We start from the raw sequence: 16,680 nt of genomic DNA, 5'->3' as shown, positions 1-16,680 counted from the left end.
GTCATGATGCCAGGGTTGGGCTGGTGTGAGTGCGCAGTGTGTGCTCCTGGTGCCTTGGGCTCAGGTCCTGCTCCGTCTGTGAGTGCTGCACATGAGGATTGTGTTCCTGATTGTTTCATGGGTTTGTGTGCCACAGCCTGTGCTCAGGACGGCCCCGCAGAACAGAGCTGTGCTCACCGGCTGCTCTGCCTGGTGGTGCTGTGGGTCTGCCTATGTCTTACTGGAAGCAGGTGCCATGCAGAGCTTTAGTCGTGGCAGAGACCAGGGAGGCATGATCACCTAGTGCTGCTGAATTAGGAAGCCGGGCAGGCAGGCTTGGCAGCATGCCCCGTCTGCATCTTCTTTGTACTCGGTATCCATGTGAGCACGCCAGGATGTGCCTACACCAGGGATGGTGAGGAGGGGAACACTGTGCCCAGATGCAATCTGATGTACGTACAGCAGACTCTGGTGTGCATGCTGTCCCTGGAGCTCAGTCCACGCAGATCTTGGGCAGTTACATCATGTTCAGCAATGCTGTGGCATGTTGCCCCTTTTCTGCAGTCTCTGTTTCTTGGGGAAACGGAGCACGTCCCTCGCACACATATTCTCTCCACAGCTGTTACCCCAAGGCGGACAGCGGTGGCCCTTGCCCCGCAGCCCAGCAGAGCTTTGGTTCCTGGGGCATTTCATGCTCTGGGCTTATGACCGCAGGACATCTTCCCTGGACAGGTGTACAGGTGTGAGGCAGTGACTTTGCCCCAGTGGGGTCTGGGGCAACTGCTCATCTTCTGGCATGAGCCATGCCGGCTCCCCAGCTCCCTGCCTTGTGCCTTGCTGCCCCTTGCCAGCACACCCCAGCAGGCAGGGTCCTCTGCTCCCAGGGAGGGATGCCAAGGATCCTGCCTGCTGTGTCCGCAGCCCTGGACTGCCCGGGTATGTCACTTCCCAAGTGCTTGCATGGGTGAGACGCAGCCCCGGCCCCGCTCTGGCCAGCTGCCTCCACGCATGTCCTGAGCACCCACCTGTGCTGCTCCCTTGGCTGTGGGATAACTGCTCTCTCTCTGGCGCAGAGGGTCACTCTCTGCTGGCTCGGAGGGGCTCCTCCCTGTCCGGGGGGTGCCTGCACCACTCTAGGAGCCCCAGAGTTGCAGAGCTGTGCCCCACACTGAGCACCATCAGACGAGCTGAGCAAACCCTGCTGTGGTCTCATAGCAGCCTGCTGTGTTAATACGTGCCTGCAAAATCACTCCCTGCAGCCAAACTGTGCTTGGCCTCCTCTGATTTATCTACCTCCCTGCCCCACTCACTGGCCCTTCCCAAAATTACCATCTCTACCCCTGCCCCCAGCCCAAGACCCATTCACAGTCCCATTGCCATGTCCACCCCGGCACCATTCCCGTCCCGATGCTGATTACTGTTTCCATTCCTGTCACCATCACGATCCCCACACCTTTGTCCATCTCTGTCTCCATCCTGGCAGCTCCCTCCCCACCTGCCGGCCACTCCTGCAGATCGCTGCAACTGACTTCCAGGGTTTTTGAGGGAGAGAGGTACCTGATTAATCCCAGAGTGAGCTGTAATCACATGGCAATAACTGCACGACTCGTGCTTATCTGAATGTGTAATCACAGCAATGAATAATATTCAGGGCTTAGCACCTCACTAATTAGCACGCTGCCGAGAGGGGAGAGGCTGCCGTCAGCTTTATGCAGCAGGTCCCATCCCACTCCGGGGCCGGGCTCTGCTGTGGGGAGGGCAGCGACCCTCCTCCTGTCAGGACACGAGTGGAGACACCAACTTCCCCGCTCTGGAGGCCCCATGTGCCGCCAGACACCACGCGTGCAGTCCCCGACCTGCCATGGCAGCGGGCACTCTCGTACCCCACAGCCCAGATGTGACAGGGACATTTTCCCACATCATGCAGTGACTCCTGCTGTGCCGCGAGGTACCCAGAAGCTGTGCCCCGCTCGGCCTTGTGTGCTTACAGAGGATGTGGTGGCAGGGCAGCATTCCCTGAGCCCAGTGTCCCCCACGGCGGCTGTGGGACGCCCACGCAATTTTGGCACACCAGGCCATGCCATGCTGGGCCGTGCTGACCTGCAGGTGGGCACCAAGAGAGATGCTCCTGGTCCCCTGGTCGGCAAAGCTGCTGGCTCATGTGCAGCCCCTTGTCTGCCTGCTGGCCTCTCCAGCCCGCACCAGCGAGGCAGGTGCGTTAGTGCAACATGGAGATGACAAATCATGGCCAAAGCCAGTCCCTGCAGAAATATCCCCAGCCACAGGCTCCTGGTACCATCAGCGCCAAGTGGCTGAGGTGGTGCCTCGCTGCATTCAGTGTCGTGGACACAAAGGGAGCAGGAGGCCCTTCTACCATGGGGTGTGACGGAGCAAGGAGTGGGAGTGGAGACCTCTGCCAGGATCCATGCCTACACCCTTCAAAGTGCTCCAAGAGAGACATCTGGAGAGTACTGCCTGTGCAAAGCCCTCGTGGGGTGCAGTGAACCACCACTGCCTGCACCTGATAACCTGCCATCAGAGGGGGCAGAGACCCCCCCAGCTCAGCCCGGGGACCTCAGCACTCCTGTCATTTCCACAGACCTGCTCTGAAGTGACAGAGTAGCTGCTCAGACAGTGGTCTGAGGCTGCTGCCTCTTCTCGCCTCTTGCAGGCAGCCCTCCCGGTGTGTTGTAGCACTGACCTACTCCCTGCTGGCCAGCCAGCCCTTCCCTTACCTGGCCCTGGCCCTGGCCACCACAGCCCTGGAGCTGATGTGACATGGACCAGAGACATCATCCAGTCCTTGCCAAACGGAACAAGACTTAACACAAACCAGCCACACGCATACCAGAGTGAACGTTGAAAAGACGCACCGTCCAAACGACCAGTGTCCACAGCTGCACGTGGCACGTGGCAAGCACCGCCTGTGTGCGTGCACAGCCTGCAGTGAGCACCATCCCTCTGTGTCTGCTGCCTGCAGTGACACTGCCCGTGCGTGTGCGTGGCCCACGGTGAGCGCTGCCCACAGCGAACATCACCTGCAGCGAGCGCCATTCCCGTGTGTGTCCTGCCTGCAGTGACATTGCCCATGTGTGTGCATGGCCCGTGGTGAGTGCTGCCTGCAGTGAACGCTGCCCGCAGGCAGCACAGCCCAGGTGAGCCCTCCCTGCACACCCATGCAAGTGTCCCTGCGTGTCCCTGCTCCGCAGACAGCACATCCCGCTCTCCAGCATGGTGGTGGCTGAGGTGGGGGTGTGTGGAAGAGACTGCTTTTCACCACCCTCTGTGGTGAGAGCCTGGGGCAGTGGGGACTGTGGCTCTGGCAGGGCCAGGGCACAAAGGCAGAGGGCTGTGCCATGGCCAGGCCGGGAGAAGATGTCCTTGCAGGCAGGCAGAGAGGCGTCCTCTGGAAACGTGCAGTGTCACCAAATTAAAGGCTTAATTAGCAGGCATGTTTCCCTTAAGGAGCTGTCGCCTCATTACCATAGAGAATGGTGATTAAGCAGCAGGAAGGGGCAGGTGCTGCCAGCAGAGCCCCGGGGATGCAGGCAGCAAGCGCTTGTTCCTGTTGCAGGGCAGGGAGCGTGTCCGACACATCCAGGTCTGCCACCATCCTCCTCTGCCAGCCTCCTCGTCTCCAACTCCATCCCAAGACAGTCCTGCTCCAAACATCTCACCCTACCCAGCTGTCTCCCTACAAATTCCTCTTCCAAGGGCAGATGGTTTCCATTTGCAAGCCTGCCCCCAGGAGGATTTGATGGCTTGGTGATGTTGGGCTGGAGGAGGTCCGTGGCATGGCACATGGGGGACAGGATAGCCCCCCACAGGGACTATGGCACGGCACGTGGAGGATGGCTCACTCACCCTGCAGTGGGTGCAGAGTGGGTGCAAATATGATGCAGATTCAAGTGCAGGTGGTGCTTAGACTGGCTTTGGCCTGGCTCCTGAAGATCAGTGTGCCTCGCTGCCCATGGAGGACACAGTAACACACCCAGCCTTGGCATCAGGAGTTAGCAAGAGGGTTTGGAGCCATCCGCAGAAGTACCGTGGGCAGGTACTGGGTGTCTGTGCTTCGTTCAGGCTGAGCCCTGCCTCTGCCCAGACTCCCTGGTTTGCACCAGGCAGCGTGGGTGCTGCTGTGGGGGTCCACCACCAACTGCGGGCAGTGCGGAGATGGGGCTCAGTTCCATGTGGCCCCAGTCTATGGGCAGAGAAGCTCACTGTTCTGATCTGGGAGACCAGCATCTGTTTTCCAATGGGGACTGCAAAAGTTTGGCTTGTTTGTGAATCCTGGGAGTATGCAAATGGTACGCCTCAGCACCGGTGATGCCGCCCCAGAGGAGAAGCGGTTGTTTCTTGCTGTAAAGCCGGTCAGGATTTGCATTCAGGGCTCTTTGCAAGCTGGTAGAGAGAATACTTTGAAAATATGTTTATATGAAAAATAAACTCAGAAGGCTGAGCATGTAAAGGGCTGGGCTGTGCCCAGTGGGGTGGAATAAAGTCAGCTGCTGTGTGAGGTTAACCCCATGCATGAAGCACTGGGGAAGCTGAGAGGCTCCACATAGAGCGTGGGCACAAGGCAGCTGCATGTCGCCATGCTCAGGGGCCCGCAGCATTTCTGCACACTAGGTAAGGTAGTCTGCAATTCTTGGGAGAAGCACAAAGACTGACATTCAGAGAAAGAGTCAAAGTGCCGCCCTGAAAAGAGGCCAAGGGAGAGTTCAGTATGCCAAGGTGTCTGCAGCACCAGAGCAAATTACAGCAAAACAAAAGCTAGGGTAGAGGTTTGGAGTAAGGACCATGGCCAAAGGCTGTATCAGTACCCTGATGGGTGTGATCTGGTTAGAGAGAGAGAGACAACTCTGCCTTATGGCACAGGGACCTCTAAGTAAAACTTTTTATGTCACCTACCTGCCTGATCCTAGGCACAGCATTGTCGATGGTTGCATCCTAGTAAAATCATCCTTGACTCCTCCAGTAATGTTTGTTTTGTGCTGAGGGTCATCTGAGGCACACGCCAAGGCTTCACCTTCCGCAGGTGTGTGCTGAGAGCAGTCCACTGCAACACAGCCGGGTGCTCATGAGACAAGGTGTTTGCCATGCAGCGTGATGAGCTAGAGAAGGAGCTGGTAACATGGGACATTGGTACTGACGAGGCATTTTCACTAACGTTAGACAGAGACTCTTTAGCAGCAGGACTACAGGGACTGTGTCCAAACCTCAGCACGAGAGGTTCCCAGAGCAGGATAATGCTGCCAAAAGCTGTGCACAGGCCGTAGGTGGTGTTCTGGACTCGCTTCCCAGCACAGCACAAGTGGCAAGGGCAGGAAATGTGGTAAGATATGAGATGCCTTATATGCGCTGATGACGCAGTGGTGCTGCATGATGTCCTTTTTGGGAAAGCACAGGCTGCAGCCAGTGTACTAGGACTGCCACCTCGCTCCCCCTTGCCATATGCCTGCGCTCTCTGCCCAGGTAGATTACAGATTACAGCCCGAATCAGGGAGATGCAGTTGGATACATGCACTCATCAAAGCCTCTGCTGCAGGAAGCGGAGGGCTGAGCATGGGGTGCCCTTAATGGCACACTCAGAGGCTGCTGCTGGCAGAGCCCAAGGCTTATCTGTGTCAGCTAGGAAGATCTGACATTTCAGAGTCCCACAGCAGCTGCTCCTACACCATGAGCTCAGGGAAAAGAGGCAGCTGCACCTTCTGCTGTCATCAAGAGTTGGAAAACACAAGACCTCATCCTGCATTTGTCTACCTTTTAGAGCTGTTCTTGGACCACCAGCTTTGTACTGAACATCCAGGAATGGCCATGAAGGGGACAGCATAGGATCCAGCATATGGGACACGGCACAGAGAAGGAATCATGGAAAATATCCAGTTTATTCTATGAGCAGCCAGGTAGGACTCAGTGCAGAGGCAGAAAGCAGAATGCTGGGTCCAAGCAGACCCCAAATGCAACAAAAGCAGTGCTGGGCACTCTACCTTGGGAAGGGCGATGTGGGGGATAAAGGCCGTACGCCGTCTGTCAGTGTCTGGGCTGCTCTGTGCCCATGCCAGCAGAGGTGGCCCATCGAGGAGTGGCGCTGCTCGGAGCAGGGGGCAGGGAGGGCAGGAGGGGAGCCTGGTGAGCTCGCAGCAAGCTGTCCCTCAACTGGCATGTCCCACCCTGGCTGGGGACAGTGTCGGTGTGCCCGAGGAGCAATGCTGTCAGCCATGGCCTTAGCCCAGAGCTCCAGGCTCCTTGTGCCGGTCGGGGCCGTGATGGGCCCTGCAGATCAGGACCCAGACCTTGAACTTGGCTCGCCAGCCTGTGGGACTCGGAGCCCAGCAGAGACCTGAGGCTTTGCCTGAGGTAGCCAGTGCTGCTGAGGATCTGTACTGTGCTTTTTTGTCATCACAGGTGGTGCGTGATGCATCATCTCCAGCCAGAGCTTTCAGCAGTGTGACTCTAACGAAGCGCTGGGCATTGAGTTCAGCAGGAATCACCCTCACCAAGGGCTGCAGTAAACCCGCAGCTGGAGTGCTGCCCAGTGCATAGGCTTCTGGGCACACTCTGCCCACGGCATTAGCCCTGTCCTTGCCTGTGCTCAGCTGGAGCCGATTGTTTCTCTCCCTGGAACCAGTCCCTAAGCACTCGGAGTGCCTCGGGAGAAGTAGTGTCACTATATGGTAAGAGAGGCATTTTGCTGGCATGCAGAATCATAGAGAGGTTTGGGTTGCAAGGAACCTTAAAAGATCATCTAGTCCAACCCCACTGCCCTGGGCAGGGACATCTTTCATTAAATCAGGTTGCTCAAAGCCCCATCCAGCCTGACCTTGAACATCTCCAGGAATGGGGCATCCATAGCTGTCTTTTCAGTCTAACCAACCCAGAGTGAACGCCCCTCACAGAGCTGCCCGAGAAGTTCCCTGCCCATGTCCTGGCCTTCCTGGAGACTTGGATGGAGGCTGAAGGAGCTGGCATGGTCCCCTCTGTGCTGCCAGGAGGGCTGGGCATGCTGCCGGCCCCGTGGCGACTGCCAGCCCGGCCCCTCTGCTTTCCTGTGCAGATCTCTCACTGCACAGTGCACCGGAGCAGTCGCTGCTACCATGGCCTTCCCTCCAAAGGACAGCAACAGAGGGGGCTTCAGCCAGCCTCCCATCTCCCTGCCGCCCCATCTTGTGCCTTCGGCCACTTAGTGATGGAAAGAGCAAGTGTGAAGTAGGGGAGCTGAGCTGTCCCTCTGATGCTGGGCCCTGCTGCCCTGTTACTTGCCTCTGCAGGGCCAGCAGGATCTCAGCAAAGTGCGCTGCCAGAAGTCCGGACATGGGGAAGGCAGTTCCCTGCTCCAGATGGAGCCCAGCGCATGCACCGAGTGTGAGATTCAGAGACACCACCTGCCCCTGCTTCCCTGCAGTGAGACCTGTACCTTGGGCGTTGCGTAGCATCCCCACGTGAAGCCACAGGTGCCGTGTCTGCTCAACGGAGCTCAGGAAGCGGAGCCGCCTGGATCCCCACCACAGCCCTCGAGGTCTGCCTGGCCCTTTGGTTCCCATGGTCATCATCCACACTCCTTCCCCATGGGCTGTACGCCACCACCCCGAGGACGAGTGCCTGCAGAGCCTCCTCGGCTGCTTTGCCGGACTTGGTTTCCCAGCCCTGCACTGTGGGGTGCCCTGGTGTGCCCAGCAGCAAACTCTGACAGAGCTGGGCAATCTGGCTGCCTTCCATGTCTGCCCCCTTCCCCTGCCTCCCCTGGTCCCCTACACGGTCTCTACTCTCCTCCCGGCTGCCAGACTGGAGGGACCAGATGGGCCCTGCCTCCGCCTGGCTCCGCACTCCCGTTTGGGAGACACGGCTTCCTGCTGCTTCCCACTCGCCAGCATTTGCATTGCACTTGTTCTCTGACCTTTGGAGAAAGCAACACAGGCAGCGAGCTCTGTTCTGCACGCTGAGGCCCCACGCTCCATGGCTCAGCACTCGTCTGCAGCCCCTGCCCCGTGCCAGCCCCAGGTGGGGACCCCCCAGCCCCGCTGAGCTTGCTCCTGCTCCCTGGAGCTGGTGGGCCCATCTCCCCCCGGAGTGTCTGCACCACCATCGAGAGCCCCTGACTTGGGACTTCCACTTCACTGAGCCAGAACCTGTCTGTCTGCGTGCTGGTTCAGCCTCCCAGACCAAGCTCCGCACCGGACTACAACTGCCTTGTGTGCTTGCCACGCCAATGTACCTCTTTGGAGGCCAGGGCTCAGCCAGGACCGGCACGGCTCCGTGGTCGTTCAGGGTTGTGTACAGAAGCTTCTCATCTGTGCGTGGGCACAAACATGGGTCCACTCCGCAGGACTGCACTGGGACTTCCCTATGGGGCAGAAGGAGGGATGGCTTCCCGTTCCTCGGGCTTGCCATGGCTCGGATGTTGCTTGCCTTGTCCAGCTGCGTGCATGTAGTGGAACAGTTGCTCGGACAGGCATTGGCACGGGGTTCCTCACTGTCTGCACCACACCTGCTGACTGCTGCAGAGATCCCCTAAGCTGAGCACACTTTGGGCTACTCTCCCCTGAGCGATGTCTCTTCTCCCAGCTCATACCAGCTCTATTTTAACACTTGGTTGGTCTCAAGGGGAGCTGCCACATTCAATACCTCAGGTGCGGCTGGTATTGAGCTGCCGTGTGCCTGGGCTGTGTTGTGAAGGAGCTCAGGAGCGGGCTGACCCACCACAGCTCAGGGAGACCTGGGAAAGGATCTCCCCCTTTGCCCTCCTGGGGAGCTGCTGGCCAAAAGGAGAAGGTTCTACTCCACCCCACCCCACCGAGGCCCATCTCTCACAGTTTGTTCGCTCCCTGTGCCATGCAGCCAGGCCCTGCTTGTTGGACCTCCACCAGGACTCATTCACGTGTCATTTTGCCTAGAAGGGGTTCTTAGGGCTGCAAGCCCCATACCCATCCCACTGCCCTGCGTCTAGGGTCTGGTCCCATCCCTATGACCCCAGAGCCTGTTTCCCCCCTGTGCAGCTGGGATTTGTTCCTGACGCCGTGGGGCTGCAGAGCACATCCCAGCACCAGCTCTGAGCTGCTGGTGTGAGCACTGCAGTGCTCAGAAAATACCCGGAGTCACCGAACTGGGGGAACGTGTCAGCTTTATAGGAACAGTGCGTTCTCGGCTCTCCAGGCTTGTGAAGGAAATCCAGGAAGTTTGCCTCCATGACCTAAAAAATACCCAAACAATTGCAACTAAACATCTCATGATCAAAACCAGGCCAAAGGCACAGACAAAGCCTGGACGCTATTTCCCATCCTCTGAGGTGCCAATGCTGACCTGGAAAGTAGCAGGAAGACATTCCTTGGTGGATGAAGCTCCCCTCAGAGGGTGGAGGAGGGATATGTAGGAGCGATGGGCAGTGCAGGAGGCAGGGGATGCTGGAAAGCTGTCCCATGGATGGGGAGAAGAGCCTGGTGAGGCCCCGCGGCCGGCCGGATGGGTCTGTCTCCTGCAGCTCGGCTGAGCCTGGTGTGACTGCTGCAGGGTGACTCCCACTGCCCAAAGGTGGGATGATGGTCAGGCAGGGACAGGGCCTGGGATGAGGCAGCAGACTGTTGCTGGAGGGGGACAAGGCATTCAGGAGACCTGGCCCCTGGGGCCCTGCAGCTGCCAGGCACACGTCCCTGTGTGATGCAGGCTGTCGAGGGCATGCCTGCCCTCCTTTCAGCTGAGCGCACTCAGACACATGTCCCTGTGCTGCACCGCTGCTGCTGTGGCATGCATGGGGGCTGCCAAGCGGAGCAGGGCCAGGGGCACGCCAGGCCAGGCAGACGGGGGGCATGGGGACACACCAGGGAGGGCAGCGGGGAGGGAGGGGATGTCCCCGCTGGGCAGGGTAGGGTCTCTCCTCCCACCACAGCCGTGCCAAGGGAGCTGCTGCAGGGTGACGCAGCACTGTGCCCTGCGCCCCACCCCGGCTGCTCTGACCCACTCGCGCCTGGCCAGGGCAGACTGTGTGCCCCAGCAAGCGCCCCAGGCCAGGGCGCCGCCTGTCCATCTGTCCATCTGGCCGTCCATCCGGCACTGCTGTGGGCAGTGCTGCCGGCGCCCCGTTCTCGGCCTTGTGGCAGGGTTTCCTCCCAGCCGGCGGTGCTCCCACAGGAAGGGAGAATCTCTGCTCTGGCAAGGTGTTTCCTGGCTCCCCAGATAGGATGCGGAGGCACATCCTGACCCCTGTGGATGTGCACAGACCCCGGAGCAAGCACGACACAGACCCGCTGTGACGCTCAGCACACTACAGCACCCCAAAGACATGCACATGCAGCCATGTCTGTGTGCGCAGGACTCTGTGGCCAGGTCCTGACCCAGGACGTCCGTGCGTCCTGGTCCGCTGCCTCGGCCCGGCTGCAGCAGGACGCAGGGCGCAGAGGGGGGCGGTAGCCTGGCGGGGACTGGGGTGTCCCCTTCCTGGAAGGAAAGGGGCTGAGCTGGCGGACGCTGGTTTCCTGTAGGCTCCAGCTCCGCAGGCGCCAGGAGCCAGAGCAGCCGGGGCAGGAGCACGCGGGCCTGTGCCAGGTAACGGCAGTGGGGCCGGGCTGTGGGAGCCCCCCAGCAACGTGGGACTGGGGCTGCTCTGCTCCCTGCCGGGGCCGTGGGGCTGGGACAGCCCTGGGAAGGGCAGGTACCCGCGGTGGGGCAGCAGAGCCGGGGCAGTGCTGGTCCCTCGCCCTGGGGTCAGCGGGTGGGGCTTCGCGGTGGGCGCAGTGGGGCTGGACTGGCCCCGGTGCTTTGCGGTGGGCTCAGTGGGGCTGGACTGGCAGCACGGGGCTGGCCCGCGGGCCTTTGCGTGGTTGTGGGACGCTTCAGGCGATGCCACGGGGCAGGTGCGTGGGGCCGGGCCGCGGGGCTGGGCTGGGCCTGGGCCGTGTCCGTGACGGTGCCGGGCCCCGGAGCGAGGGGACCAGCCCTGCTCGCGGGGCGCCCCGTGTCACGGCCTGGCCGCGGGGGTCGCGGGCCGCCCCGGGCGGGGGTGGGACGGGGCCGGCGCTGCCCCCCACCCGCCCGCTCTCCCCGGGGGCGTCGGCGGGGAAAGGCCGAGCCGGGACCAAGCGCGTCCCCGCGGGCCGGGGCGGGCGGAGGGTGCTGGAGGGCGTCGGGGAGCAGCGGGGGCCCTCGGGGGCGGCGGGGCAGCGGAGAGCCCGGGGTGCCGGCGGCGGGCGCGGGGCGGCAGCCCCCGCGTGCGGCGGGCAGTGCGGGTGCGGTGCCGGGGCCGGAGCAGCCGCCTCTGAAGTTTCCCTCCGCCCGCCCCTTCCCGCGCGCGCCGGCTCGCCGTTGCCATGACAACTCCTTAAACTAACACCCGCTGCCGGCGGCGGGGGCCGAGTTCGCGGAGGATCCGCCGCGCGCGCCGCTCCCCGCCCCGGCCCCGCCGCCCCCGCCCCGCTCCGCGCCGCTCCCGCTGCCGGCGGCCCCGCTGCCCCCGGCCGCTCCGCCGCTATGGTGGCTCGGGCCCCGCCGCCCGCCGCCCCGCAGGTAACGGGCGGCCCCGGGGCAGCTGCGGGGGCGGCGGCGGGGCCGGGGCGGGGAGCGGAGGTCAGCCCTGCGCGGGGGGGCGGGCGGCTGCGCTGCCCCGGGAGCGCGACCGGGCGCCCGCGGACGGTCCGGGCGCGGGTCCGGCTCCGGGCGCGGGTCCGGGCGCGCAGGTGCGCGGCGGGCGGGGGCCGTCGGCTCGGCGGGGCGCAGGCGGGAGGGCTCCGCCGCCGGCGGGCTGGACCCGGTGCCGGTGCCACGGCGGGCGGGAGAGGCGGCTGCGGCAGCCCCGCGGGCAGGGGGAGGCTCGGCGGCGGGGCCGGGGGCTGTGCGCTGCCGTGCGGGGGTGCCCGGGTGCGGGGGGGGCGCGCAGGGGGGCAGGGGATGGGGTTTGCGGGGGGAGCGCTGCCTGTGGGGGCCGTGGTTTGCGGTGGGGCGTCTGTGCTGGGTACGGGGCCGTGGTGCGCAGTCCCTTGTGTTTGTGCCAGGGAATTTGGGCTGCGGTGCATGATTTGGGTGCCCGTCCTAGGAGCTGGGGGCTGTGGTGAGCGGTGGGATGTGTGCTCTGGGGAGCGGGGCTGTGGCTTCCATTGGGTCGTATCTGTGGGGTGGCCATGGCTGTGGATTGCAGTGGGATGTCTTTGGGGTATAGGGGCCATGGCTTGCAGTGAGATGTCGGCGCTTCAGGACAGGAGCTGTGGTCGGAACTGGGGTGCCTGTGCAGGGGAGTAAGGGCTGTGATGTGCTGTGGGGCTGTGATTGTAGCAGGAGCCTATTTTGGGGGATAAGGGCTGAAATTTGCAGTGAACAATGTGCTTGGGCTTTGCAGGCGTGCAATCATGCCGGGGTAGGGGCCATGGTTGGTGGATGGGATGTGCTGGGGACTGGGAGCCCTGCTTATCGGTAGAGTGCATGCTGGCAGAGCATCCATCAGGGGATGGGGACCATGAGAAGGTGGGGACCATGACACCTGAGGTGTGGTCCAGAAGTTTTTAGGCAGACAGGGGACTTTTGGTGCAGGCATGGCATTGCTTTTGTAGCGTGTGCCATTGCTTTTGTGACTTACCTGTTTGTGGTCCTTCCATATCTGTGCATAATTGGGTGTATCTACCTTCAGGGCTTTGCACATACCTATACATGATGCTCAGCACACCATTTTTCTGTGTGCTCTGTTGTCTGTGTGTAAGCACAACTTGTGTAGTAAGTCACTTCCACCCCAGGCTGTCACGGATAACGAGCTGTTCTCTGGGCTCAGGGTGTGGGATTTGTGTGGTTGTGCTCTTGTCTCTGGGCCTCAGCTTGTAATTTTGCCTGTCCGTGATGTCTTGGGGAACTGCTGGAAAAGTGAGAATCTGCCACTCTCCTACTCTTCCAAAACTGGGTCAAGGAAGCAGGAAACTCCAGAGCTGGCTTTGGCCGCACAGGTACCGGTACCCACGAGTGCCTGTGGATGCTTGCGTGAATCGGGATGCTGGCATGAAGGGAGCAATGGAGTTAAGCAAATAGGATTTAAACAGGAACCGTACCTGCTGTTTCTTGCCTTGACGTCTATAGGCAGGGATCCTCAAAGCCTTCGGAGATGTAAGGGTTACATCTGTCAGGCATCTGTGAGAAACACAGTCAAACATGGGGCCAGGTCTGCAACTGTACCTATAGCAAGGCACGGTGGGAACGTGTGTCACTGTGTTAGCGTACAAGGCGTTCTTCCAGCTGTTGTGTGTTTGTGCCAGAGCCTTGGTTGTAAGGAGAGGAGCTGAGGGCTTGGGCTCTGCTCTTCTCTTGGTCTGGGTCTCCCGGCAAGTGCCTTTGCCCAGGACAGGCAGTTGCTCTTGGCCAGTGTCTGCTGGGCTCGCTGCGGCTCTCGCAGATGTGGAGGGTGCACAGGCCCCTGTGCTCCGGGAGCTGGAGACCCTGGGACGGGGGGCTGCGCCTGGGCAGCGTGGGGTGTGCACATTGTTTGCGTGCTGGCGAGGAGGCTCGCGGCTCGACATGCCTGGGAACAGCGTGGGGACAGGGATGGCTCCTGCTGGGGCATGGTGGGGTCCTTCCCCCTAAGAACCTTATAGGCTTCACTGAAAACTTCCATTGTCATTCTCTCTTAATGGTGACATGCGGGTAATGGAGACAACACATAACGAGTTTCCATAATTTCTTTCTTATACTAACACTTAAATGCATTACAAAGTTCTTGTGCATTTTGCACCTGCACGGTAGCCCTTTGCGGAGATTTTGCTGACTCTGCCAAACTTGCAAGGTGTGTGGCGACAGGGGCTGAGGGCAAAAAAGGGCACAAAGGAGAATATTACAAGGTCCTTTTTTCAGATAATAACCTTTTGTTGCTGTACAGCATGTAACACCTAAATATTCATTTAACACCTAAGTATTCTTAATTTTGGTAGTATTATGATATGAATAATGCATATCTGTACTGTTTGTTTTGTACTGCGTTGTTCACTTAAACCACTGTTGTGTTCTGGAGGTGCACACAAACAGACACGCGAGCAGAACAACAGAATATTCTGTTGAGATTTCCACCAGCTAAAAATTATTACTGCTGCCTCCGCACCGGCGTGCGTAAGTGCACATGCAAATGGTGAGGCACGAGTGTGGAAGTGGTGAGGAGCCAGGTATGGGGCCGTGGGGTGGGAGGGGGCCGGGGTGGCAGGCTGGGGTCCCCTGCCCGTCTCGCAGAGCGTGGTGAAGCTGCGGCATCCCGGCAGGGTGAGTGAGGCTCCCTGGCGGAGGCACCGCAGGAGCTGGGGGGTGATGGCAAAGCGGGTCCTGCCCTGGAGCACAGCACAGAGCTGCGGTGGGGGTCTGCAGAGCTGGGCCAGGAGCTGGCGGTGGGGCTTGGGGTTTGGGGTAGAGCTGAGCTCTCCCATGAGAGCCGGGGCAGGGGCTGGTGGTGGGGTTTGGGGTAGAGCTGAGCTCTCCCATGAGAGCCGGGGTAGGGGCTGGTTGTGGGGTTTGGGGTAGAGCTGAGCTCTCCTGGGAGAGCCGGGGCAGGGGCACGCCTGCGTCCGGGATGTGGGAGAGGAGCTGCTCCTGGCACTGCCCTCGGAATGAGGAGTGTTCCAGGGATGGCCACAGCCGGGAGGTCGCGTCGGGAGGGCCAGCAGCGCTCCTGGCTCCTGCCCTGCTCTGCCTCTGTGCCGGGGTGAGGAGGGGCTGTGAGGGCAACCAAGACAAGCTGGGAGCAGAGCTGTGGGGCAAGGAAAGGATCCCGTCCTGGGCAGCAAGGGGGACCAGCCGTGCCCTGCCCCGCTCTGGCCCCCTCTGCCTGCTCTGGCCCCAGCCTGGCGCCCACCACTGGCCCGGGAGGTGGGATCCGGTGGTCGGCTCTGCCCTTGGCACCAGGGACACGGGAGCAGGAGCCGCGGGGTGCAGCGGGGGCTCGGCTGCCTGCTGGGGCTGGCAGTGCTGTGGGGCAGGAATCCCCTCTGCCATGGCAGGCCTGGAGCAGGGGGAGGCCGTGCAGCTAAAACGAGTACAAAGACTAAATTGCCATCCCACTCCTAAATGCAGCTGAGCTGCTGTAACTGTGACAACAGGCAAAAGCTCTGGTTCATGAGTGCCTTGGCTCCTGTTGGCAGCGTGGGAAGGGGAGGCAGCGCTGGCTTTGTGAAAGTCTCTCCAGGATCAGCCCAAACTTTCAGGGGCTGGGGTGTCTGTGCCGCTTCCAGCGGTCGGGCTGCCCATCTCGTCAGGAGGAGCGGAGCGGATGGGGACTTTGGTAACCTGAGAAGCAGGTTGATCAGGAGACTCTTCTATCATTAAAAATTGAAAGTTCTCTGGCGGCAGCATGTTCTGCCCTCACTGACAGCAGCTCCGTGAGTTTGTGATTCTGGATGTTGCGTGCGCTCAGCTGTGACTGCACGGGTGACTTGGGGTGGGAACGGGGCTGTGCAGAGCCGGGGACAGTGCAGGGGGGACCATCAGAGCCAGCCCCTTCCCGAGCAAAGCCAAGCCCCAGGACGTGTGCGAGGCCTGCACCCCACAAACAGCCTCTCCTTCCCATGGGCCCCCCATGGCGGGGCAGGTGATGCTCCAGCCTAGCCCCTGCTCTAAGGGGCTGCTCGTTTGGAAGGAGCTGCCCTTGGAGCTGCTCTTTCATGCCAAGGAGGATGACTTTGCAAGCTCCGGAACAGCAGGGAGACCTCGGTGGGCAGGAGTGGGTTTGGTGCCTTGTTGGCACTAGAGAAACCCAAGGGTGCCATTTGGTTCAGGGCTGCACTTCTCCCCAGGACAGAACTGATGGGTCCTGGGCTGCGTCCCACCTCCCCACAGCTGCTCCCTCCTGGGGACAGCGGGGCTCCCTCCCCCGGGAGAGGCTGGCATTCCTGGCTTATTTAAGGAGTGGTTTAGACTTCCAGGTCTGGATTCTTCTGCTTTTTATAGACATCCTCAGGGGAGTACAAAGAATGGCAGGAAACGCAGCGGCCCCACAAGTGCTCGGCCCTGGACACTATTGTTCGGCACTGGCGGAAGCCAGCCGCAGTCAGGGCTGCCCGGGGGACCTTCCCCTGCCCGGAGGAAGCTCAGCAGAGGCTCAATCATGTCCTTACAGCATGAGGTAATGTTTCCTGGCCTCCGTAGGAAGGGACTACAGCTCCCGGCATGCGTGGGGATACAGGACTTCGCATGCTGGGGCTCGGGGGCTGCAGGCTGTACCTCGATGTCTCCTGCTCCTCTGCATGGTCACGGATCCCTGGAGCTGTAACAGGAGCCTGCTGGGACATGATGGCCAACCTTGAGCTTGCCCTGACTGTCTGCTCACCTCCGTCCTGAGTCCCACAGGCCTGTGGGGGCTACCTGGAGCAGCTGTGCCATGCCAGGCTGTGCCACGCAGGCAGCTTGGCTGCGGTGTGGCCAGACCAGTGGCCTTGCACAGAGATGTGCAGTGGTGTCTGCTCGTGGCACCGTAGCCCTTGGCCCGGGTTTGTGGCTGCCCTATTGCCAGGGAAGGCTTGATGAGACAAGAAGGCATTTCTCATCTGGAACAGCTGGAATGGACTCCTTGACAATGCTTGTGAGAGGGACCAAGCGGCATTGTCCCTTTGTGGGTAAGGGCCCCGGGAGACCTCGGGCGGCAGAAATGGGGCATGTCCCCCCTGTATGAACCCTGATCACAGGCATCTGTGTGTGTCCCATCTGCCGTATCATAACCCCATGGACATCCCTCTCTGCAGAGAGGCATTCCCACAGCCC

General features: G+C 60.9%; 1 protein-coding gene across 3 annotated transcripts in view; it reads left to right on the top strand.

Annotated features, from left to right (window-relative positions):
* The first annotated feature begins 10,288 nt into the window (after positions 1–10,288).
* The window catches only part of SHANK3 (SH3 and multiple ankyrin repeat domains 3), a 383,847-nt gene continuing 377,455 nt past the window's right edge, over positions 10,289–16,680 (top strand). The window contains exon 1 of one of the 3 annotated variants that reach the window (XM_054200170.1): positions 10,289–10,518. The gene's annotated coding sequence lies outside the window, so the exon portion shown is untranslated. Of the gene's footprint in view, positions 10,519–10,571; positions 10,625–11,422; positions 11,476–16,680 lie in introns of those variants that run through there. The other 2 variants (XM_054200186.1, XM_054200177.1) reach the window with 2 other exon arrangements.

Source organism: Rissa tridactyla, chromosome 1 (genome assembly GCF_028500815.1).
Source record: "Rissa tridactyla isolate bRisTri1 chromosome 1, bRisTri1.patW.cur.20221130, whole genome shotgun sequence".
NCBI lineage: Eukaryota > Metazoa > Chordata > Aves > Charadriiformes > Laridae > Rissa > Rissa tridactyla.
Note: the sequence above shows the minus strand (reverse complement) of the source record. Positions and strands in the feature narration are given on the sequence as shown.